The 26,282-nt window shown below is 42.3% G+C and overlaps 1 protein-coding gene across 4 annotated transcripts in view; it reads right to left on the bottom strand.

Annotated features, from left to right (window-relative positions):
• MED13L (mediator complex subunit 13L) overlaps window positions 1–26,282 on the bottom strand; it is a 3,068,540-nt gene that overhangs the window by 2,520,030 nt on the left and 522,228 nt on the right. The gene's annotated exons all lie outside the window — the stretch shown is intronic.

Below are 26,282 nucleotides of genomic sequence, written 5' to 3'. Positions count from 1 at the left end.
TGAGCATCCTCCACATACGCCTTAAAGAAATTAAAATACTGATGAGGGGAAAGGACTGCTTTTCAGGAAAGGGTAGTTTTATATTTAGGGGCCTGAACTACTACAAAAAAGGCATCAGAAGTTAGACATGGGTCTAGGATTTATCAGTTACCACATTTGGGATGGCATGTTTGGTCTTGGATCAAGATGTATGCCTGCTATTAGGTCAAAAGATACACAATAAATGGATTATTCACACTGGTTAAAATCAGTGAAGAATCACTGTATAACCATTTCTGACCATGCTTCTTTTATATGTTTATTATGTACTGTAGTTCCTTCTCGTCTGGAAAGACACTGGCATTTTCCAGGCTGCTATTTAAAACAGGTAGTACATGGAGACTGGTGTAAAAAGTTGACCAAAATCAAGTAAGATGATATAGCACAGGGTTAGCAGATCTCTGCTTCAAGAGTTGGGGCTCATACAGCCACATTTATGATTCCATATTCCAGGCTGCCCAAGTAAGAAGTGATTTATGGAAGAAAGGTTAAAATGTGTGAAAAAGCAACAGTTGACAGAGCTGCAAAATTATTATTTTATGCCATGCTGGACAGTAGTCCCTGTGTGGGGAAATGCAAAACAGGAAGCAGGAGATAAAAGGTTTGCTGGACAGGAAATTTGTCATCCAGAAGGAAGGTAAAGATCTTAAATCTACCTTCCTCTTATAAGCCAATTTTACTTTTGAATTATAACTACAACTTATGTCAATTATACCAAAGAGACTAGCATGTTACATAGTAAAACAAATAGAAAACAGTCACTGATGCAGACCTGCTGGGGGAATGCAGACTCTTGATAAGACACTGGAGACAGGGATATTGATAAAGAGTTCTCAAATACAGCACAAAGATCGGGTGACAGCAAGTTTAGACGTTATGAGGAAGCTTTTAACAAGACTGAGTGGCATTACTTGATACAGGTGCTTTTGATATTTGGAATTATAAAGGATTTTGCTAATTATTCTTTATATTACAGCTAGGATGAAAATACCTGCAGGACTGCATTTGCCCTTTAGATTGTCCAGGGGAACAAGGCAGATAAGTGTCTACAGTCACTGATTTTATTTACCCTGTAACTGCAAACTCTGGAAAAACAGTAATATGTTTAGATTTGAAAGGATAACAGACAGGCAGACAAACAGGAGATTAAAATGTGCTAACTTGCTGATGGCATGTTGATATCCTTCACCAAACCAAATTAAAACATGGAATATCTGTCTAAAACCAACATGACACAATCACCTGGAGACAACTTTTACTTCACTTAGAGGTAAAACTGAAGGCACATGGAATGAAACTGATTACAAACAAGTCACTTGCCATGGCAGCAAATGAGGAGAACAAGAAATTGAAAACTGAGACAGAAAGGAAGAGTACAGTTGTGCAAGTTGAACTAACATATGTTTGAATAATCACTGCTGCAGTAGCCTTAGTTATATGGGTTACATCCTGCCGGACAGAAATAACAGGCTGCCAACTTCCAAAGCTTCAGAGCACCTTTTCATGTGCCCAAACTGTAGAGCAGCTTGAGCTGAACTAACTAAAAAGACAAGTTTGGACATGAAGTATTTCAGAGATTTCCTGCCAGCAGATAGAGGGAGTCTGAGCCCTAAAAGGAGAAAGCTAGAATAAAAAATAAATAAATAAATATCCACACTCTGGCATAAAAAAACACGCACAAAAAAGGGGAAGGAGGTTGGGGGAGGGAGCAGCTACTGCATTTGTGATCATTCTAACATCTACTATTATGGGAAGTTCAACTTACACAACTGTACTATGCTCTTCATATTGATCACTGCTGCAGTCACCTTAGCTATACAGGTAGATGACCACAGCAAATTTTCTTACCATAGCTCACTACCCTTGGGAGGTGGGAGCAGAAGGGCCCTGAAGCCTCTGGAGAATGGCCTTACAAAAGCAAGCGCTAGACCTAGAGAAGGAATCAAGCTTATAGTGCTTTGTAAAAGTATGTTCAGAGGACCAAGTAGCAACTTCTAGAATCCAAAAAGGCACAGATGAAGCCAAGACCTTGACAAAGCAGGCCTTGACCCTGCCTGGAAAACGTTTGTCATGGTAAGTATAACAAAAAGGTAATATAGCCTTATAAAACCATTTGGAAATAGTCTGTTTTGATGCGGGTCGTCCTTTCTTCTTACCTTCACAAGAAAGATCTGAGGGACACGGTTCTGTCAAAATTGTACCCAAGTTGTCTGTGGACATCAAAGGTATGGAGTATCCTTTCTAACTAATTTTTAGATTCAGTAAACAAAATGGGGAGATGGATAATTTGGCTTGAAGAAAACTAGGATAGCAGTTTAGACATAAAACAAGGATTCAGTCTCAAAGAAACCCTGTTCCTATGGAAAATAAGGTAGGGTTGACTCACCATAAGAGCTTGGAACTCGTACATCCTTCTTGTAGAGGTCAAAATAATCAGTAAAACTGTTTTCCATGTTAAGAACCTGAGGTCTACCAGATTAGCTGTTCAAAAGGAGCAAGTGTTAGCTTCTCTAACACTAAATTAAAATCCCAAGAAGGGATGGGACAACAGGTTTACTTGGTAGCCTCTTATGCAAAACCCCTTTCAAGAACATATTGACATGAGACTGCCCTGAAAGAAGAAGATGATCTATGGGCAGACATAGAAATGGCTGATAAATGAGCTCTGACAAAAGAAATAAGACAGGCCATAGGACAGTAGCTCACACAAATATTGCAAAACCAGAGAACAACTAGCCCTGAATGGGTGCTGGTTATGTTGTTGGCACCAGCTAAAAAACTTTTCCAATTGCTATATGATTTGCTAGTAGCAGACTTCCTTGCCTCCATAAGTACCTGCTGCACTCCGCAGTAAACGGGTACCTAAAAAGACTAAAGACCTTAAGATCTAGGCAGTCAAGTGAAAATGACTGATGTCAGAGTGTACCAAACACCTCTGTTTTTGCATGAGTAATAAATGCCCCTGGCTATTCCAAAATAACAGAGAACCACAGCTGCCTAGGTCAGAAATGAGTCACCACAATGATCTTGGGGGATTCCTTCTTAATCTTCATAAGTACCTTGATATTAGTGGAAAGGGTAGAAAAGCATACAGGAACATTCATGTCCAAAGAAAAGAACAGGCATCTGTCTTTCAGGCAGTCTTGCATAGAGTGCTAGAACATAATCTTGCCAGTTGACTGCTCAAAGAGGAGACAAAAAGGTCTACTCAAGGAACTCTTCACAGATGGATCAAACATTGGAAGACTTCTTTATCTAGTTTCCATTTGTAAGAGTCTGCCCTGGTTCTGCTCAGCTTGTTTGACACACAGTTTTGCTCTGACGGAATGCAGGATGCCTGTAGAGTGAGATTCTGCTGTAAATCTCTACCCAAGCTAACACAGCACGTCTGCAAAGGGGGGTATGACCTGGTTCCCACTTACTTGCTGATGTACCACATGCCTATGGTATTGTCTAAAACTACTTGAAGAGATCTCAGAGGCCAAATATGGTTCAGATGGCTGAGAACCTTGAACAGGGCAAGCAGCTCCTACATATTTATGTGCTTATGTCTGTCCTTGGTGTTACATACTTCATACACTTTTATCTCTTCTGAAACTGATCCTCAATCAAAGTCAAAGTCTGTGGTGGCTGACTGCTTTGAAGCAGGAAGGGAGAAGGGGAGACCTGAATTTAAGGATATCTGCTATCTCCAACTAGGATTTCTCTACTGGCAACCCCCAAGCTGAGATTTGAAAAGATAAAGAGGTTTGATGCTGTCATCAAATACATTTCCGATACCACTGTATTTTTCATATGTGTTGTCTTGCCAGGAGTATCATGAAAATCATTGATGCCACAAAACCCAAAACCCTGAGTATTCTTTCACAGTGAATAAAGTCTAAGTAGAAAACCTTAAAAACAGATCTAAATAAGGATCTATTTTTTTCTTGTGGAATACAAGGTCTTTGAACTGAGGCATCTAGCTGACATCCCAGAAACACAATCCTGTGAGAAGGAGTCAAGTAAAACTTTTGACTGTTCTCTTGGAATCCCAGCATGTACAAGAGATCACTCACCCAAGAGAGACTCCTGACACTTTCAAAAAAAGACTCTGCAAGAAAAAGCGGGGCAGGTGGGAGTGGGTCACAAGGTCTCTTAAACAGTCATTTAGATATACTGAACTGTCCTTGGTTTTGAGTGATTAGGGACTTCTTTTTGGAACTCCCTTGCAATTCCTTCTTAAAAGTCTGTTTACCTGAATTTTGTTGAGACTGTCTATTCTGTTTTCTATCAAAAATGGAAGAGAAGGAAGAAAATCCCTTGGACAATGTGGAAAAGTAGAGCTGTAAAATCTTAACAGATTCCCTGGATCAGCTTGCCCCTTTCATCACCTCTGTAACAGAAGGGCAAAATAGTAAATCACTATCCAATGGAAAATTTAAATTATCATTTTATCATCATCTGGAAGGTTCAGAGAATGCAGCCATGCAAACCTCCGTAAAACAGTACCAGTGGCCATAGTCCTGGAAAATGTACCAACAGAGTCATACACACACACACACACACACACACACACACACACACACACACACACACACACACACACTGTAAACAATGAGTAGTGACCTGTGCAAAAGGAGAAACTGAGTTATTTAATGCAAATGTTTCTTCACAAGAAAAAAAAGTGCAGATAAAACATTCATCATACTTTAAAAATTTGTCTAAACAAACTAAGATATGAACGCAACAATTCAAAATTATGAAAATCAAAGGTGCAGATGTATACACTTCTCCCCATACTTATCAATAACTTTCCCATCCTTATCAGAAAGAGTAGGATTAGAAATAAAGTGCTTTGCAGCATTGGGATCAACTAAGGCTATAGCTGCTGGATCAGGTTTGGGAATGATGTATAAAACTTTAAAAGACTGAGGAACTTTACACATCCTAGCCACCTTTTTAGGGGCAGGTGGCTGACTAACAGGAAATTTTCAGGCAGTAATACACACACACACACACACACACACACACACACACACACACACACACACATATCCTCTAAAGGTGACAGAACATGAGTAACGGGTGTAGTTTCCAGAAATCATTCTGCAACAACTCATAGTATTTTCCGAAGGACTGAGAGACCTCAGTGTTCTCCCACTGAAAACACTGGCACATTTTAGCAAACATCTTAAAAGAAAAAGAAACCGATGCAGGAAGAATCAGAAACTGAACTCTCCTGAGTCTGAATCATAAATCTGAAGAAAAAAACTGAATCCATTCCTGCATCTTCCTTGTTCATATATAGAATCTTGAATCTCTTCAGGAAAAAGGAGTCCCTCTTTCTGTTACTATAAATTACTATACAAGAAGGATCAATGGACTGAAATAAACCCTGAGCCAGACCCAGTAAACAGCTCTTATCTAAAGAAATTTGAGGAGTAGATGCATGCTTAGTTTTCTGTGAGGTTTCTTTTTTACATGAAAAATGGGGCCAACCATGTTACTAATGAAAGCATTCTGGCACAACAGGGAAACTTTCCCTGTTTTCTCTCCCATAACCGACAAGAGTGGCTTGCCCACTGAGGGGGCTCCAACAGCAACAGAAGACATGGTTAACCCCTGGTTCATAGTAGCTGTAGGTGCTACATCAGAGGGATCTGGGTTAAAAGGTGAGTGGTCTGAAGTACAACAAATGTCAGAGTCATCCACCTGCAGCAGAGGCAAATTGCTAGCCTGCTGTTGGTGACAAAGGCTGTTTGCTTAACTTTTTCTTTTTGTGGCTTGAGGAAGGACGAACTGTGGGACTGGTAGTCTGTTCTACGGTCAAGCCAAAAAATGTGCCTCTTTCCCCAGGAGAAGACACACAGCAACTGCTGACAGAACCACCAGCCCACAAAAGTTATTTTTTAAAGAGAAAAACACAGTAAAAGGAACTTTTAAGCATTACGTCACCCTCACAAGGAAATATAAACACAATTTCTCCACAGAAAATATGTTTTCAGTTAATTAACACTACTTATAAACTGGCAGAAAAAAATGAGTGCTACATTTAAAAGTATGTTACAGTCTCAGGACAAAACGTTAAAATACAACACTCCTAGCTTTAAAATAACTTTCCTGAAAAGAAACATCAATAAATTTAAGAAAATGGAAGTTTTTTTTCTTATCCCAAAGGGAGCTTATGTTCCCAGGAAAAGAAAGCACAAGCCAACTGTCAATTCTCAAAAGCCTCAGTAAAGCTCTGAAGGGCTTTGCTCCCAAAGTTGTCTTTTAGTCACCTCAGCTTGAGCTGCTTGACTGTTTGAGAGCATGGAAGCTGCCCTAAAGATCTGGAAGCTAGCTGGCTGTTATATCCTTGGCAGGATATAACCCATATGGCCAAGGCTAACGCAGCAATGACCAATATGATGAACATATAGTGGAGCAGGTTAACATCATCATGTATCTAGTAGGGCTGGTTCAGGAGAAGGAAAGTCAATGTGGAGGGTCAAAGCAAGAATCAGAAGGGTTGCAGCCAAACTGCACAGAGTGCCAAGGGTAGTGCATGACAGAAGAATGCCAAAAAAGCTGGAAAATATACAAAACAGTGGTCTGACCAGTACCTCCTGTATGACATAGAAACCTGGGCAGTGAAGACAGAGCAGCTGAGGAAGCTAGAGGTGATGGAAATGTGTGTGTTTGAGACAGGTGTTAAGGTGTACGTTGCGGGACAGACTTAAAAGAAAATGAACCAGAACAGAAACCAAAGTAGCTCCAAATGCAGAGAAAGTCAAAAAGAACAGATCCTGGTAGTTTATTTACTTATTTTATTTTACATTTGTTGACCAGGTTAGTCCGTTTGTTGACCAGGTTAGTCCGACTGAGCTAAATATCCCTTTTTCAGCGGAGGCCCGGGGAGAAAAGCTCCAACAGATAAACCAAAAAAATTAAGCATAAGCAAATAACAGTATAAGCAGAAGAATACAAAAAAAAAAAAAAAACTTGAATGTAAACAATAACAAAATAATGAAAGTAAATCAGTAATGTAGAAATATAACAATTGGTAGTAGGCATATAGTACGTATTAACATCACAATAATTAATAGTAGACTCACTCATCTAAGTCATTGCATGAGAGTAATAGAGAGCATGAAGTTACCTCAGCAGTGTTACAGAAGGAACAGTTGGTAGAATTTACTTTGCTTACAAAGCTTTAGTTTATTTTTATTATTTTATTATTTAAATTTTACTTTCTTATTTTATACATTTTTTATTTTATTATTATTTTTATTTTATTTTTTAAGCTTTGCTTAAGGAGGGCGAATACAGTGGCAAGTCCCTTGGCTTTGCAGGTATTCTCTGGTGGCTGCTTTAAATTTGTTCAGTTGCTTATAGGTTGGTACTAGGCTATTGGCACTAGGGCCTATACAAGCTTAGCCATAACAATTCCCTGGATATTTCTTCCCACAATATTTACTTCCCTGGACCCCTGTCTAGCAGGGCGACTGACGTGATCCTTGGAGTGAATTTCCTATCTCCCATCCAATCGTCAAGGTTCCTTTTGAAGAGGGCCAAGGAGGCGCTCTGCTTAACATGTATGGGCAGTCTATTCCAGACTATGGGGGAGTCTCTGGGTCAGGGCCCTATCCCTCCAGCATGTTTTGTTCATTGTGAAGACAAGGTTTAGATCCCTGGAGCATGTGGCTCTGAGGGATTGGAATTTGTTTAAGTGGAGCATGTCCAACAGCTCAGGGTTTGACATGGCCTTATATGTTAAGCAGAGATCGATGGTCAGCATAGGGCATCTGCTTTTGGCCTGTGATTCTTTTAGTGAGGTATTTCTGTGGCCTTTCCAGCTGTTGCAAATGTCTTGAGGTATATGCCAAACGGGGCCTAAGGACCCAGGCACACGTGCTGAAAAGTGACAGATCATTTACAGCAAAAGGATTATATTAAGTACTTACAAATCTATTTGGCATAATAACCTTTGGCAAATATAGTTAATATGCTAAACTAAAGAATGACTAAAACAAGATTTTTGAAAGAAAAATGGTTGCTTTAGAGTTGGAGCAAAGGGTTCAAAACTTTCAACTATTTTGTGCTGGCTACAACACAGTTTGTAATTCACTGGCTTCCAGCAGACATTCCAAATGACTTTTAAAATGCTGCCTGAAATATGTGCGACTTCCTTTGTCATGAAGGCAAAGCTCAGGCATCATGAGAGAAGCTTATGTTGTCAAAGAAGTGGAAGAGCTTGATGTTCTAGACACTCATCTATATTCTACCAAGCAGTGCAGCTGTAAGCATAAAGACTGTGTACTTACCAAGTATGTGCCTGTAGGAAATGTTATTTAGTTTAACAGGTGTTAGCCTCATTTCAGACATTTCTGTGTGGCTCCCTTATGGCAAGAGACTGTACTATCCTTATGTGATGGAGTTCAGGGAAGTGAATAAGAGATCCTTGTTAAAATAATGCAAGACTTGAGTTGTACTTTAAATGCTGATACACATGACTGGAAACTGATTTGCCAATTCTTGCTTGAAAATTTCTGCACAACTACTTCTATACTCTGTGAAGGTTAAAAACAATGTTCCCAGATGCTGGCATTCATTACTTGGAGATGTCATGAGGAGTACTGTGTTCATGGAAGCACTTTCTGGCAATGTTCTAGTATGAATATTTTTAAGGAAGACGTGTCAAGTGTTGAAGTGAGTTCTACAGAACAATACTGAAATCACCAAAATACCAGTGCTATTGGATTGTGACAAATGTATGTAGTACACAAAAAAATCGAGTGGCTGAGAAATCTATTACAAAGAAATTAAAATCAAGAGTGATCCAGACAGTAAAAGACGTAACTGATACCACTGATGAAATGGACCAAGGGGAAGGTGTGAACTGTCAAAAAAAACTTCCTGGATTAAACATATATCTAGACAGTTACTGCTGTGAATGTGTACGGAAACATTACAGCAATAAATTACATTCAGAAATATAAGTAAGTAAAATAAAAACATTTCCGGTTATATAACCATTTCTGTTTCTGTAGCATCATTTTGTTTATGTATTAAAATGTTAGTGCCTCTAGCTAGGTTGGAATGATATATTTATACATTCATTTACTATTATTGCTTACAATGACATTAACCAACATCTACTAAATATTTAAGATATTCACTTGTTTTGCACAGAGTCTTGTTAGACTCCAGTTTAGTATAATTTAAGTCTGAATTATTTGTTGTTAATATGTTGTTTTCGATTAGCTAGATGATGGGGACAATGTCTCCGTAGCAGCACCCAATAAGAGAAGGGAACCCAAACGACGATCTGCTTTAGATAGGAACAGAAAATGTTAATCATCAAAGGTTGGAAGCTAATCAGTATGAAGTAGTCTTGCCTCTTTTTTTTTTTTAATGTCAGTGATGGTTACATGACTAATTCATAAATGTGAAATGATAAAGGATTTTTTTCTTTAAAGAACCAAAAAAAAAGTTTTCCCCTTTCCTTTCTGGACCGATGTATAACAAAATGTTGACTTGGTTTATGTCAAAAATGGTAACTTGTGACGATAAAGAAACAGTTTCCCAAATGCAATGCATTACACAAATCCCTAGCCTTCTGTACCAGCAATTACCATTACTATTCTCAATCCCCCTTCCATTCATGTCACTTGTTTATATATTCCGTGTACACAACCAAAGGTACTTCAACTGCTCTAAGCAGTTATGTACTTAGCCAGAAATGTTCCATACACTGACTGCCACCAGTTTGCAGCTATTAGATTTTTAGCTAGTAAACTGCACAGTATTATCTTACAGTTCTTTCCCTTTTTCTTCAAACACATCTAAAAGCAAGTAACGTCTACTCAGTATACTTAGCAATCAACAGAAATGCAGAAAATAAACATCATCATTTTCTGTTTAAGCAATCCAATAATATGCTTCTGATACTTTAACATATGAAACTGGCAGTTTAAGGCCCTAATGGTCAAGGTTGCAGAAGTGTATACCTTCTTACCCCATCTATCCAGTGCCCTGGAATCTCTATCAGAGGGGGTAATATTTTTGGCAGTAGTAACCTTAATGCCCTTGGGCCCCTGTGAAATGGTCTCAGGATCCACAGCAGGATTTTTAAAGAGGAAATTGTTAAGAGCCAGGAACCCTGTAATATCTATCTGGTTTTCTGGGAGCAGGAGGTAAGAAGTCTGGGGCCAAGCTAGATTCCGAAAAGGCATCATCAACAATGTCCAGTACAGGGGGGATAGCTAAAGGCCTGCGTTGAGGCATGAGTAAGAAATCCCTAAGCCTCTTTTTAGAATCAGAGTAATCCTGGCTTTCCCACGAAAATGCTCCCTAAGAGTATGCAAGGTTTCACCAAAAGAGAGATCCTCTGGAGGGGAAGCAGAGGGAATAGAGTCCTCTGCATCAGAATCCTCATAGGTAGATAAGGGTAAATCCTGGTCATCAAAAGAAACAAATTTCAGAATCCTGATCTGAATTTGCTTTTGATTCTTCTGATCTAGGTCTCTTAGAGGGGGAAGGTTGGCTTCCCCTGGTTAAAGTAATAAGGTCTAAAGCCATTCTTATCATTTGTTTTTAGGCATAGAGGTCTGACCATGCTGTCTGGGCATTGGTTTTCTAGGCATGGATCAAGTTTTAGGCCTTGAAGAAGAAGATGGCGTCGGTTTAATATGCAAGTCAGTAGGCCTGAATACACCCTCAGAAGCCAGTGCCTGCACAGCGGCTCCGGACCCATCCAAGGAAGAGATATCTGTGGGTTCCCCAGTTGAAGCATCTCACGGCATACCGGACTCCGAATGGGTCTCAGTAGAGGCCTGTGAATCTGAAGTAGCAGGTAGCAGGGGCTGCGAAAGTGCCTCACTGAATATCGGTAAACTGGCGACTAGCTTAGGAGAAGTATCGGCGGCAGCTTTGGACCTAGGCGGCCTGTCTCTGTCTTTATCTTTGCGTTTTTTTGGAATGTCAGTAGTCGGGTGGCTTACTGAAGCCATATCTGGGTAATTGAACCAAGTACCAAAATATTTAGAAGCGTAAATATACCAACGGCGAACAGTTCATTGTTTAAATAAGGCACAAAACTGAGTGCGAGGTACGTCGTGGTCAAGGCCTAGGCAAGGAATACAGTACGAATGAAAATCTATATGAGGTATTTGCTTTCCACAAGAAATACAATTACTGACTTTTACTGACATCGGTTTAGAGCAAGAAAAAGTTTCCCCAATGGGGTACTTAACTTTAGTTGAAGACTTCGGTTCTGAAACTCGAAAAGAAAATTTCAGGAGTCAGCCGACCGGCACTTGAGAACTGCTTCTGCTTTGGGCACTGCATGACAAGAAAGTCTGATGTAATGGCATCGGCTGCATGCTTTATACCACTGACGACCTGACGTCATGGAAGATGAGACAGCAACCGACGCAGGACCCAAGACTTTTATAATCAGGCCGACTGAGGGCTACTGCAAGCAGATAACCCAAATGTGATGACTACAACAGTGAAACACGAAGAGCTTCAAACAAATTATCAATAAATATGAAAAAGTCCACATAAAGCAGGAGATGTACTTGTTAAAAAAAAAACACTGGGTAGTTCTCAGCTGTTGTGCTTTCAGTGCCAGGCTAGTGTGGAGTTCTGATACTGCAGCAAATTTAATCCACTGGATATAAGAGACAGTAAGCAGGTGGAGAAATCATAAAGGTTAAAGGCTTGCCCGCACACTAAGACAAACACAACGCAATGTCAAGTGGCTTTGGTGTAACTGTATACTTTCACATAAGGGGAGAAATAACTCAGTTATTCAGTTGCAGAAGCTATGCACCCTAGGAATAGCTACAGAAACAGGACCATTGAATCCTGTTAGTCCTCCCCCCCTTCCCTGACAGCTAATCCAATCCAAAGGGTGCCAACCTTATCAGATAAAACACACGACACCATCAATTCCTAAAGCTGTGTTAAGGGGGGCAAACTGAGATAGACTGTAAGAGGAAAAACATGCAAGGCAGAATCTCAGCAGTACATTTTATGGAAACTAAAGGCACATAAGTACTACTTTAAGTAGCTCGGTATGCTGCACTGCTTACTGTTTCAAGTTCATAAGGAATGAAATTAAGATAACCTTATTCTGTTTTGTGTAATCTGTTAAAGGACCTAGGCATTGCAGTTGTCAAAATCAAGTTTACAAAGACTGAAACCTATACTGCTAATGCATCCTCAGAGAAACGTTTGAAAAACAAAACACTGCTATTAGGCAGTTTAGTTTCAGTTTTATATCTAGTCTGTCTGGCACGCTTGGTTACAGGTTATGGTAATCTACACACACAAAAGAAATATTTCCACTGGGATTCTCTTTTCAGTTAATGTGCCAACAGATCACTACCCAGACTTGGTCATGAATTAGGAAATATTAAGTGCCACAGTTGCCATGAAATGGGAAATCGTGCCCCAAAAACGACAAGACACACATGCTGTATCTTTAGACAAGGTCTGATTTTGTTAAGAGGAACTGTTACCCAAACTACAAGCAAAGCTATTTTTTCCTCCTTTATTCTGAGACTCTGTTACGATACTTGGCTGTCACTCTCCCAGGCTTCTCTATCACCCCCATTTTTATCTGGTCTGTTAACCCATATTCTTTGAGTCACTTCAAAACAAGGTATCAGATATGAAAGTAATGAATATGGCTTTAAATACATCTGGCACAAATAACCAAGGAAGGCTTAAAGTAGATGACTGACTTATGTTTCAATAATGACCCTTGGATTTCTAACAGTTCAAGAATGCAATGATTAGCAACCCACAGATAAGTCCCTGTAGAAATGGTTAAGGCTTTAGTTTCCCAAATACAGAAATCACAAAAAGTAAACACTCACAAAACTACATTAGTACTGCTGACTTGTAGACTGTCTGCTTGTTACGACACTCTCCTCATGAGAGACGGCAATGGTCAATGTTACCTGGAGAGTCTAAAGTTGGAAGGAATTTCCTTCCTGAAGGTTCAGAGACCCTAGCCACCAAAGTGGGCTATAGTACATGATGTGCAGCACCAAATGTAATGGAAAAGACATCTGGAATACTGAGATCGCTGGACTCGGGTACCTGACTAAAGAGCTCCGATATGAAGACTAGCATGTTAATGCTAACGTCAATCCTACAGCTTTGAGGAAGAAATCTGCCCAACACTCTATGGGAAAGCACAATCACAGAAGCCACCTGGTACAAAGAGAGTAAACTATCTTGAGCAAATGAGGGTTAAAGAAATGCTTGCACTGTGGGAACATCCAGTGAATGTTAGGACTTGAATGGGGTGAGGGTGAGACTGTGTGAGGTTCACAAACACTCATACAGAGGCAAACATAATGAGAAGAGTATAATATGCCTGCATCACAACACACTGTGTCACAGTGGCATGAAGTTTATCATACAGGCAGGGAAAAATCCTGGATTCCTGCAGCCCAAGTTTAACTATTCCACCTGGTTTGTATTTGGTGAACACCAAGGACAAGTCCAAATGTGATTAATGATTAGCCCCTACCTAAACGTGCAGAATCCTCTTTTTATTGATCTTAATGTGCAGACACTTGAAGGCTCCAAATGTACTCAGTCTCTTGTGGAAAGATACGGAAGATGGAGCAAACAATGACCATGTCACTTGCTTCCTTGGAGTTGAAACAGTTAGAATTCATCTGAAATCTTTGTTTTTTTTATGGCATTAAAAAGAATCTTTAATAATACCCCCATTTCTTTATGTTAGTGGGACCTCCTGGATGGCTCATGTGCTGAGGGGATTAAACATTCCCCAATTTGCCAGTACATTCTGATGGGGTGGGATAAAAGAAAGACAAATGCAGAATACAAGGAGGGGTGAAGAGGGGGACTAGGTATCCCCTAGTGATAAACTTTCATATGTATGAACCCCTGGAAATCTCTTTACACACTAGGACATAGGTGGAGAATTCCTCAGGAATCACAATCTGCCCAGGGGATGACAGCATCTTCCTGGAGGTTACTGGGACGACAGCCTTTGGCCCATGACCCTGCCAAGGGTCAGTGTAGGGTGACTGTCTGCAGCAAGAACCCCTACTATTGCTGATGGCTATGGTAAAACCTTTTCCAAGTTAAAAAAAAAAACATAGCAGTCAACAATTAGGATACCCTGTCATGTCTTTAAGATGTTCATTTAGTTCTGAACCAAACAGAAGGGGGGCACATTAAGAGGCAGTCTAAAAGATGACCTTAATGTCCTCAAGGAACTGGGTAAAATGAAAAAAAAAAAAAAGAGCTGGGTCAAATGCAGCCAGAAGTGCCAGACAGTGACTTCATCATATCTTACTGCTTTAGCTACCAATTCCACAGCAATACAGGCCATGTGGACTTCAAAGTAGTACAGGTCTTGTTAAAACAGCCATCAGGCAACGCTTCTACAGTACACTGCAATTTGTCTGCCACATCTTTAGAAGTATGGCATGTGCAGAAATTAGCGAAGTGTCCACAAGGACAGGGTGGTGGGCATCAATGTGTACTACCTGAATCTGTCTACAGCCCAATACTCACTTTCGGGGGGGGGGGGCGGGCCCATACAACTGGTCGCTGCTCAGTGGATGACCAACACAAGGAAGCAATAAGATATTAAATCCTGTCTTAGTGGTTTATGCCCAAACTGGACTTTCCTCAAAGAATGAAACAATCAGTCCATCTTTCCTGGGAGATGCAGTACTGCATCTAGGTTTTTCCCATGCTACTTTTGTGGCTTCCTCTAGAATGCTAAAGACAGGAAGAAACAAACAGAAGGCTTGAGGAAGAAAGTAACAAACCTTCTGGTAACTCCTTTGGTGAGAAAAGACTGGGTCTGTGGAACAATCTTTACTCTGCAGCATTGATGCAGGAACTCTAAGAATGTACAGTCATCAGGGAAGGAGTTTTCTCATCATTTTAATTTCCCACAGAAAAAATATAATTTTGGTGTTCACCGTTTAGCCCCATGAGAGGAGGGATTATCTGCTACTGAGGACTAGACGATAGAAGATTCATGTTTGGACATATTATCATCATACAGGTTTACTTTCAGAGACTTAACTCAAAAGAGGTCAACTCATTCAGGTGACACACAGACAAATAGAACTGAAGTTCAGTTGTGTACACTTACCATAAATGTAGATGTTCGAGTGTATTCACTGTTGCAGTCATCACACTTGAGTTATCTGCCTGCAGGTAGCCCTCAGACGGCCCGAATACCAGTCTCTTGGTATTTCTGCGTCGGATGATGTCGCCTCTTCCATGACGTCAGGGGTATAAAACATGGAGCTGACGCCATTACATCAGTTTTTCTTGCCCCAGATGTCAGGAGCCCCCAAAACAGGAAGCAATCACATGGTGTGGAACATCTCCAGTAAAAAGTAAATACCATTTCCATAAGATATGGCCAAAAAAGAGGATGGGTAGAAGGTATAAAAAAAGACAGAGGGCTGGAGGGAGGGTAACCAGGACTGCAACAGTGAATGCACTCAAACATCTAATTTACAGTAAGTGCACACAACTGTACTATGTTCTTTGTGTTTCACTGTTGCAGTCATCACACTTGGCTTGATTCCCAAGGTTGAGGAAGGGTGGAGGCAGTCAAGAAGTATTAGGGCTGGCTAGCAGGCCTTGTAAGACTGCTGTGGTAAATCCAGCTCTGGATTTAGAAAAGATAGGTAAGTGGTAATGCTTGGTGAAGGTGTGTACAGAAAGTACAGTTGTGTACACTTACCATAAATGCAGATGTTCGAGTGTATTCACTGTTGCAGTCATTACATTTGGGTTATTTGCTTTTCTGTAGCCTTCAGTCAGCCTGATTAACAAAGTCTTGGGTCCTGCGTCGGTTGCTGCCCCTTCTTCCATGACGTCAGGTCGTCAGGGGTATAAAACATGCAGCCGATGCCATTACATCAGTTTTTCTTGCCCCAGATGTCAGGTACCCCCCTAATGGGAAGCAATTAAATCTATAAATACAAGGATATATCTCCAACAGAAAAGCAAATACACCAAGAAGCTTTTAGAGCATAGAAAGTGAGAGCAGAGCTATAGCCAAAGGAGGAAAAAAGGGAGGGTAACCAGGACTGCAACAGTGAATACACTCGAACATCTACATTTATGCAAGTGTGCACAACTGTACTATGTTCTTCATGTTTTACTGTTGCAGTCATCACATTTGGGTAGATTCCCAAAGTTAAGGTTGGGAGGAGGAATTTAAATAGAATTAGGGCCAGCTATAAGGCCCTGCAAGACTGCGGTGGCAAAACCAGCCCTGGATTTACAGAAAACTGGCAAATGGTAATGCTTGGTGAAAGTATGTACAGAACTCCAGGCAGCAGCTTCTAAGATGTCCCTAGTAGGGATTCCCCTGAGAAAGGCTGTACAGGTGGATGCAGCCCTGGTTGAATGGGGTCTGATGCCCTGTGGGATAGGTTTTCCATGGTGCTTATAGCAAAAAATGAATGCAGTGGCCTATCCATTTTGAAATGGTTTGTTTTGAAATAGCTTTCCCCTCTGTCCCTGCAGCAAATGCCACCAGTAGTTGTTCAGATTTCCTTTAAGGTTTAGTCCTGTCCAAGTATAATCTAAGCTGTCTGTGCACATCTAAAGAGTGCAGTATCCATTCCCCTTTGTTCTGTGGGTTACGAAAAAAGGTAGGCAAATGAATGGACTGATTAAGAGCTACACTGGATACCACCTTGGGCATGAAGGAGGGATTGGTTCTGAGGGACACCCTGTCCGCATGAAAGATGATGAAAGGTTCCACTGCCATAAGGACCTGTAATTCAGATACCCTTCTTGCAGAAGTGATTGCCAAAAAGAAAGCTGTTTTCCAGGAAAGAAATTTTAAATCTGCAGTAGCAGCTGGCTCGAAGGGAGGAAGAGTGAGATTCTCCAAGACAAAGTTATGATCCCAGACTGGATTTGGAGCTCTCCTGGGTGGCCTTAGATTTTTGGCCCCTCTGAGGAACTGCTTGAGCAGTGGGTGAGAGAAGACGGGAGGCTCTGTGCTATAATGAGCTGAAATGGCTGAGGCATGAATTTTGATGGAGGAAAAACACAAGCCCATATGAAGCATCTCAGTTAAGTACTGTAGAATCTGAGGTAAATTGGGCACTGCTGCGTTTATTCCTTGGTTCCAAGCACAGAATCTTTTCCATTTTGCAGCATAAGATTTTCTACTACTATGCCTCCTTGGCCTCTAAAATTATATCCATCACTATTTACTGAGGGATGGTAAAGGAGAGATTAGGTAATTAGCCAGGCTGCTAGGTTAAGGGTTTGCAGCTGAGGGTGCAGAATCATGTTCTCCTGCTGAGATAACAAGGAAGGAGTCTGACGCAGGTGCCATGGAGCCAAGCGTGACACACAGCGCAAGAGTGGGTACCAGTGTTGGCGAGGCCAGTCTGGTGCAATTAAAATCGTCCTTGGCTTGTCCTGTTTGATCTTTAGTAGTACCTTGGAGAGCAGAGGCAGAGGAGGAAAGGCATAAAATGATAGGTTTTTCCAGCTGAAGGATAAAGCATCCATTTCCATGCTTGTTTGTGGGGAATCCTTGTGCAAAATTTGTCCAGTTGATGGTTCTGGGGGGAGGCAAACAGGTCTATATCTGGACTCCCCCATTTGCTTGTCAACACGTTGAAAATCCTTGGTTCCAGTTTCCATTCGAGTGGGTCCATGAGGTTTCTGCTTAGTCCATCTGCCAGTGTATTTAGTTTTCCTGGCAGAAATTGAGCTTGCAGATTCACTTGGTAGCTCAAGGCTGTGTTCCACAGTGCCATGGCTAGTCTGCAGAGGGGGTAAGAATGTGTACCCCCCCCTGCTTGTTTATGTACCACGTGACAGTGGTGTTGTCTGTCTTTACCATTAGTTGTCCTGGAAGAATGTGGTCCTTGAAGGCTGTCAGGGCATTCTGTACAGCTAACATTTCCTTTTGATTTATGTGCAGGTGCATTTGATTTGGGTTCCATTTGCCCTGAATGCACTTCCCTGCCAGGTGAGCCCCCATGCATAGTCTGTTGTTAGGGTTTGGGTGCAGGAGGTAGAGTGAATGGCAGTCCCTTGTTTTGGTGGCAGGCTTCTGCCCACCAAAGGAACTCTAGGCATAGGCAAGGTATGATAGGAATCCTTGTTTCCAGATCCTGTGAATGTTGACACCATAGGCTTTTGAGATACCATTGTAGTTTCCTCATATGAAGCCTTGCATATGGAATTAGAAGAATGCATGAGGCCATGAAGCCCAAGGCTTGCAGTATTTGCCTTGCAAATAGCTGGGTTTTTGTGGCCATTTGTTTGAAGTAAGTTGTCAAATGTAACCGTTTCTCTGGCGTGAAGAAAGCCATCTGGGAAGTTGTATTCAAGCTTGCTCCCAGGAATATAATTTGTTGACAGGGTACCAAGTGGGATTTCTTTTTGCTTTTGGTGAACCCCAGACAAGTCGGTACCCTTTGAACAAAGGCCAGATGATTGAAGAGAATGTCCTTGCTTTCTGCCTGAATTAGACAATCGTCCAAGTATGGGTATATTTGAATATTTCTTTGCCTGCAAAATGCAATGACTGGAGCTAGGCATTTTGTGAATACCATGGGCGCAGTAGATAAGCCAAAGGGCAGTGCAGAGAACTCATAGTGCATGTAGCCTGCTTTGAAACGTAGGTATCTTCTGTAGGATTCCCTGATAGGGATTTGCAGGTATGCTTCTTTTAAGTCCTGTGTTGCCAACCATGCATCCTTGCCTAGCAGAGGAAGCAGCTGGTGAAGAGTCAGCATTTTGAATTTTGGAATCACCAGAAAGGTGTTTAGAATGGAAAGGTCCAGGATAGGACGCCATGTATTGCCTTTTCTGGGTAGCAGGAAAAGTCTCGAATAGAAACCTTGTCCCTTTTCTTCTTCTGGTACCAACTGATTATCTCCCATGTTTAAGAGAGAGAGTACCTGATTTTGGGCCTCTGCCCACTGATTTGGGGGTAGATCTGGCCACCCGCTTGGTGTTGGTAACATGTGGAAATGAAATCTGTATCCTTGGGACACTATATTTAAAATCCATTTGTCCTGGGTAATGAGTTCCCAGTTTTTGGACTGCAGACCAATCTTTCCGCCTAAAGGAACATTCAGTTGGGAAGTGCTTGGAAGTCTTAAAAGCAAGTCATTGAGACGGTTTTCCATAGGGGGGAGTCTTGCTGCTCCCTGGTTTGGGTGCATAAACCTCCTACTGCCTAGTCTTGTCTGTCCCTTGGGACTGAAACCTGATGTTTCTGCTGTGTCTGGGTTTGGCTTGAGAAGACCTGGAGGGGCTGGAAAGGAACAATTTTTAAAGAGCCAGTGCCTACTAAATCTAGGAGGCTGAACTTGTAAGAAATATTTAACAGTTTGCATAGATTTAGCTTTATCTTCCATCTTTTTAAGAACTTCCTCAGCCTTGTTGCCAAACAGGCGGTCATGATTTAAGGGAGCATCCAACAATTTAGCTTTAACATGATATGGCAAAGATTGCTCCTTAAGCCAAGCATGCCTTCTGAGCACAGACCCAGTAACAAGAACCCAGCAAGAGGCCTCTAATGAATCAAATCCACATTACAAAGTATGTTTTCCAACCTGTTCAGCAGAATGCATTAAGTCATGTAATTCTTTATTTTCAGCACAGTCAGGCATTAACATCATTTTCTGTTTAAGCAATCAATAACAAGTTGTTGATACTTTAACAAATGAAACTGGCAGTTTAAAGCACTAATGGCCAAGGTTGCAGAAGTGTAAACTTTCATACCCCACCTATCCAGCGCCCTGGAGTCTCGATCAGAGGGGGTAGGATTTTTAGCAGTATAAGCCTTAATGCCCTTGGGTCCCTGTGAAACCGTCTCTGGATCCGCAATAGGATTTTTAAAAAGGAACTTGTGAGAATCAGGAACCCTGTAATATCTGTCAGGTTTTCTGAGAGCAGGAGGCAAAGAATCAGGGTCCAAACTAGTTTCTGAAAAGGCATCATCAGCAATATCTAGTACAGGAAGTACAGCTAAAGGCCTATGCTGAGGCAGGAGTAAGAAATCCCTAAGCCTCTTTTTAGAATCAGAAAAATCCTGGCTTTCCCACTGGAAATGCTCCCTTAGAGTAGGTAAGGTTTCACCAAAAGAAAAATCCTCTGGAGGGGAAGCAGAGGGAATAGAGTCCTCTGCATCAGAATCCTCATAAGTAGATAAGAGCAAATCCAGATCATCAGAAGAATCAGAAAAATCAGAATCCTGTTCAGAAGATTCATAAACAACTTCAGCTCTAGGTGTCTTAGAAGGGGGAGGTTGGCTTCCCCTGATTAGAGTTATAAGATCTTCAACCATTCTTATTTGTTTTTTAGGCATAGAGGCCTGAGCATGCGGCCTGGGTGTCGGTTTCTTAGGCATGGTTCGAGATTTTGGCCTAAATGAAGAAGGAGGCATCGGTTTAATATGCAAGTCTATAGACCTGAATACACCCTCAGAAGCCGGTGCCTGCACAGCGGCTCCGGACCCATCCAAGGTAGAGCCATCCGCAGGTTCCACAGTTGAAGCATCTTGCAGCATACCGGACTCTGAATGGGTCTCAGTAGAGGCCTGCAAGTCAGATGTAGCGGGTATCAGGGGCTGCGAAAGCACCTCACTGAGTACCTGGCAAACTGGCCACTGGCTTAGAAGCATAGTCGCTAACTTTGGACCTTGGCGGCCTGTCTCTGTCTTTATCTTTGCGGTTTTTTGGAATCCTGGTAGTCGGAAGGCTAAATGACGACATTTTTGGATAATTAAATTGAGAACCGAAATATTTAGAAGCGAAAATATACCGACGACAGATAGTGCGCTTTAAATAAAGCACAAAACCAACGGCAAGGCATGTTGTGGTCAGGGCCTAGGCAAGGAATACAGAACGAATGAAAATCTTTGTGAGGCATTTGCTTTCCATAAGTAATGCAATTATTAACTTTTACTGACATCAGTAAGGAGCAAGAAAAAGTTTCTCCAACAGGGTACTTAGCTGTAGTTGAAGACTTCGGTTTTGAAACTCGAAAACGAAAATTTCAGGAGTCAGCCGACCGGCACTTGCGAACTGCTTCTGCTTCGGGCACCGCACGGCAAGAAAGACTGATGGAATGGCATCGGCTGCATGTTTTATACCCCTGACGACCTGACGTCATGGAAGAAAGGACAGCAACCGATGCAGGACCCAAGACTTTGTTAATCAGGCCAACTGAGGGCTACTGCAAAGCAGATAACCCAAATGTAATGACTGCAACAGTGAAACACAAAGAACATCTCCAGGTTGCAGCTTCCAGGATGTCCCAGGTAGGGACTCCACTGAGAAATGCTGTAGAGGTTGAGGTAGCCCTAATGGAATGAGGTCTGATCCTCTGTCGGGTAGGTTTCCCATGGTGTTTGTAGTAGAAATGGATGCAGTGTGCTATCCATTTAGAAATGGTTTGCTTTTAAATGGTCTTGCCCTCTGCCCCTGTAGCAAAGCTGACTAGCAGCTGGTCAGCTTTTCTGAAAGGTTTAGTCCTGTCAAGGTAGAACCTGAGCTGTCTGTGCATGTCCAAGGAGTGCAGGATCCTTTCCCCTTTATTCTGAGGATTAGGAAAAAAGGTTGGTAAATGGATGGACTGGTTTAAAGCCACACTGGATACCACCTTGGGCATAAATGATGGGTTAGTCCTGAGGGGAAACCCTGTCCGCATGGAAGATAATGAAGGGTTTTCACAGCCATAAAGGTCTGTAGCTCAGACACTCTTCTTGATGAAGTGAGGGCTAGAAGTGAGGCTGTTTTCCAAGACAGGAATTTTAACTCTGCTGTAGCAGCAGGATCAAAAGGGGGGAGTGTGAGCTTCTCTAGTACACAGTTAAGGTCCCAGGCAGGAGTGGGAGCTCTCCTTGGGGGTCTTAAATTGTTAGCTCCTCTCAGGAAATGTTTGATCAGAGGGTGAGAGAAGAGGGGTGGCTCAGTATTGTAATGAGCTGAGATACTGAGCCGAGATGGCAGAGGCATGAATCTTAATTGATGAGAAGGATAGGCCTTTGATGAACAGCTCTGCTAGATAATCTAGGATTTCAGGTAAGTGGGCACGACTGTGTCCTTTCCTTGAGACTGGCACCAAGAACAGTATCTTTTCCACTTTTCTGAATAGGATTTCCTAGTACTAGACTTCCTGGCCTCAAGGATAACATCCAGCACCTGTTTTCTGAGGGTTGCTGGTGATGTACTCAGGGAATAAGCCAAGCTGCCAGGTTTGGAGTTTGCTGCTGAGGATGCAAAATCTGTCCCTCCTGCTGGGATGGCTGATGTAGGTGCCAGGGTGGTACTGCTGTCACACTGCGTAGGAGTGGGTACCAGTGCTGGCGTTGCCAGTCTGGTGCAATAAGGATTGCCCTTGGCCTGTCGTGTTTGATCTTGAGTAGTACTTTTGAAAGGAGGGGCAGAGGGGGAAAGGCACATATTGAGAGGTTTTCCCATGTAAAGGAGAGGGCATCCACTTTCCATGCTTGGCTGTGGGGATTTCTAGTACAAAATTTGCTCAGTTGATGGTTTTGGGGGGAAGCAAAGAGGTCCACCTCTGGTGTCCCCCACCTGTGTATTAGAAGTTTGAAGGAGTTGGGTTTCAGTTTTCACTTGTGTGGGTCCATTAGATTTCTACTTAAGTCATATGTCAGTGAATTTTGTTTGCCTGGCAGGAATTGAGCTTGCAGGTGCACTTGATTGCTCAAGGCTGTGCTCCACAGAGCCATGGCTAACCTGCAGAGTGGGCAGGAATGAGCTCCCCCCTGCTTGTTTATGTATCACATAACTGTGGTGTTGTCTGTCTTTATCAAGAGTTGTCCTGGCAGGATAAGGTATTTGAAGGCTGTCAGTGCATTCTGTACAACTAACATTTCTTTCTGATTGACATGCAGGTGAATTTGTCCTGGGCTCCATCTGCCATGAATGCATTTGTCTGCCATGTGAACCCCCCATGCATAGTCTGATGCATCTGTTGTCAGGGTTTGGGCGGTGAGGGGTTGAGTGAAAGGGAGTCCCTTGTTGTGGTTGCAAGCCTCTGCCCACCAAAGCAACTCTGTCCTTAGGCAAGGAATGATAGGAATCATGTTTCCAGGTCCTGAGAATGTTGACACCAGAGACTTTTTAAGTACCATTGAAGTTTCCTCATATGCAGTCTTGTATATGGAATTAGTAGAATGCATGAGGCCATGAACCCTAGGGCTTGCAGTATTTTTCTTGCAGATAGCTGGGTTTGGGTGGCCAGTAGCTTGAAGTAATTAGTCAAATAAACCTGCTTTTCTGGAGTGAGGAATGCCATCTGGGAAGTTGTGTTCAAGCTTGCTCACAGGAATATAATCTTTTGGCTGGGTACCAGATGTGATTTCTTTTCGGTGATGGCATACCCCAGAGAAGTTAGAAGTGTCTTTACAAACGTCATGTGCTGAAATAGCAATTCCTGACTGTCCGCCCATATCAGGCAATCTTCCAAGTATGGGTAAATTTGAATATTTCTCTGCCTGCAGTATGCAATGGCTGTAGCCAGGCACTTTGTGAATACCCTGGGCGCAGTAGATAAACCAAAGGGAAGTGCAGAGAACTGATTGTGCATACAGCCTGCCCTGAAACGTAGATATTTCCTGCAAGATTCCCTTAAGGAGATGTGCAGATAAGCTTTCTTTTAAGTCTAGGGTAACTAGCCAGGAGTCCTTGGCTAGCATAGGAAGCAGCTAATGGAGAGTAAGCATTTTGAATTTTGGTACCACCAGGAAGGTGTTGAGAGTTGATCGATTCAGAACAGGACGTCAAGAGTTATCTTTTCTGGGCACAAGGAAAGTACAGTTGTGTACACTTACCATAAATGTAGAGTGTTCAAGTGTACTCACTGTTGCAGTCCTAACTAATGGGTTATCCGGCTCCTGGTAGCCCTCGGTCGGCCAGAATACCAAAGGTAAATAAAAATGACATTGGTTGCCGTCGGATGTAAAGGACATCAGGGCATCCAATACAAAAGGAGGCAGCCGACATCACTTCCTCAGTCTTTCTTGCCATAACAGACAGGAGCCCCCAGAAAATAAGGCTTAAACCAAAAACAAATTTGGCAAATAACAAATTCAACCTGTACCTCAGGAAAAGAGAATAGGAGAGGACCAAAAAAGGGGGAAGGAGGGAGGGAAACCAGGACTGCAACAGTGAATACACGCGAACATCTACATTTAAGTTAAGTGTACATTACTGTACTATGTTCATCGTGTTTCACTGTTGCAGTCCTAACTAATGGGTTGATTACCAAAGCCCAGAGAAAAAGGGGGTGGAACCAACAGCATCAAGGGTAGGAGCTAATGACCAGCAAAAAGTACAGTTTTGTACCTACCATAAATGTAGATGTTCGAGTGCTAATACAGCTGCAGTAATCACATATGGGTTCTCTGCCGTCAGGCGGGTCCTCGGTCGGCCGAATTCCAAAGTCTAGGTCCGGCGTCAGTTGTTGTCGCTTTCTTTCCTGACGTCAGTGCGACAGGGGTATATAAGACACAGCCGACGCCATTTTCTTCAGTCTTTCTTGCCCCAGATGTCAGGTGCCCCCAAAAGGAAGGCAATATATAAATTATAAATATAATCATGCAATGCAATATAATCAAAAATCAGTAGTTGCAAGCAAATACACCAGAGAAGGATAACCCAATCAGGTTGTATGAAGGAGGTGTTAGCCACTAGGCCTTTACCAAGAGGGGAAGGAGGGAGGGAAACCTGTACTGCAGCTGTATTAGCACTCGAACATCTACATTTATGGTAGGTATAAAACTGTACTATGTTCATCGTGCATACAGCTGCAGTAATCACATATGGGTAGAATCCCAAAGCTACGCACAGGGTGGCAGGCACTAGGTGGAACTGGGAGGAGCCAGAATGGCCTGCAACACAGCAGTGGCAAAGCCTGCTCTAGTTTTGGTGTATAAAGGCAGGTGGTAGTGTTTTGTGAAGGTATGCACAAAACTCCAAGTGGCTGCCTCCAAAATATCTTTGGTAGGGACTCCTCTGAGGAAGGCAGTAGAGGTAGCTGTGGCCCTTGTGTAGTGAGATCTGATGCCTGTAGGAACAGATTTGCCATGAAAGGAGTAACAAAACCGTATGCAGTGGCCTATCCATTTTGAAATTGTCTGTTTGGAAACTGGCTTCCCTTGAGCTCCTACAGCATAGGACACAAAGAGTTGTTCTGATTTCCTGAAAGGCTTTGTTCTGTCCAAATAATAACGTAGCTGTCTATGGATGTCTAAGGAATGTAGCAGCCTTTCCCCTTTGTTTTGAGGATTGGGGTAAAAGGTAGGTAAGTGTATGGCCTGATTTAAAGCTACCCTGGATACTACTTTAGGCATAAATGACGGGTTGGTTCGTAGGGAAACCCTGTCCTGGTGGAAGATGAGAAAGGGCTGCACAGCCATGAGGGCTTCTAGTTCCGAAACCCTACGAGCTGGGGTAATGGCCAGAAGGAAAGCTGTTTTCCAGGACAAATATTGCAAATCTGCTGAGGCAGCTGGTTCAAAGGGAGGCAATGTTAATTTTTCTAGAATGCAATTAAGATCCCAGGCTGGTATAGGTTGTTTCCTTGGAGGTCTTATATTCTTAGCCCCTCTGAGGAACTGTCTTAAGAGTGGGTGAGAGAATAAGGGTGGATCAGTGTTGTATTCTGCAGAAATGGCTGAAGCATGAATTTTGATGGAGGAAAATGAAAGTCCACTGTTCAACAGCTCAGCTAGATACTGTAATATCTGAGGTAAATTCAGTTTTCCAGGATCCTGGCCTTTTTTCTCATTCCAAGCGCAAAACCGTTTCCATTTTGCGCAGTAAGCCTTTCTAGTAGATGGCCTTCTGGCCTCCAAAATGACTTCCTGCACCTCTTTGGAGAGTAGGATCTGTTGTGGTGTTAAGGAATTTTCCATGCAGCCAGATTGAGTGTTTTCAGCTGACTGTGAAGAGTTTTGTAGCTGTGCTGAGTCAATAGAAGAGGCATTATAGGTAGGGTCCAAGGAGGAGTATGTGTTAGGCTCCTCAGGAGTGGGTACCAGTGTTGTCTTGGCCAGTCTGGAGCAATCAGTATCATCTTCGGTCTGTCTGCTCTTGCTTTCAAGAGCACCTTGCGCAGAAGAGGCAAAGGTGGAAAGGCGTAAACTGTCTGTGCTGCCCAACTGAAAGAAAGGGCGTCCACTCTCCAGGCCTTTGGATGGAAGGTCCTTGAGCAGAACTTTGTCAATTGATGATTCCTGT

This window comes from Protopterus annectens, chromosome 4.part0 (assembly GCF_019279795.1).
Source record: "Protopterus annectens isolate FY-2018-M chromosome 4.part0, PAN1.0, whole genome shotgun sequence".
NCBI lineage: Eukaryota > Metazoa > Chordata > Ceratodontiformes > Protopteridae > Protopterus > Protopterus annectens.
Note: the sequence above shows the minus strand (reverse complement) of the source record. Positions and strands in the feature narration are given on the sequence as shown.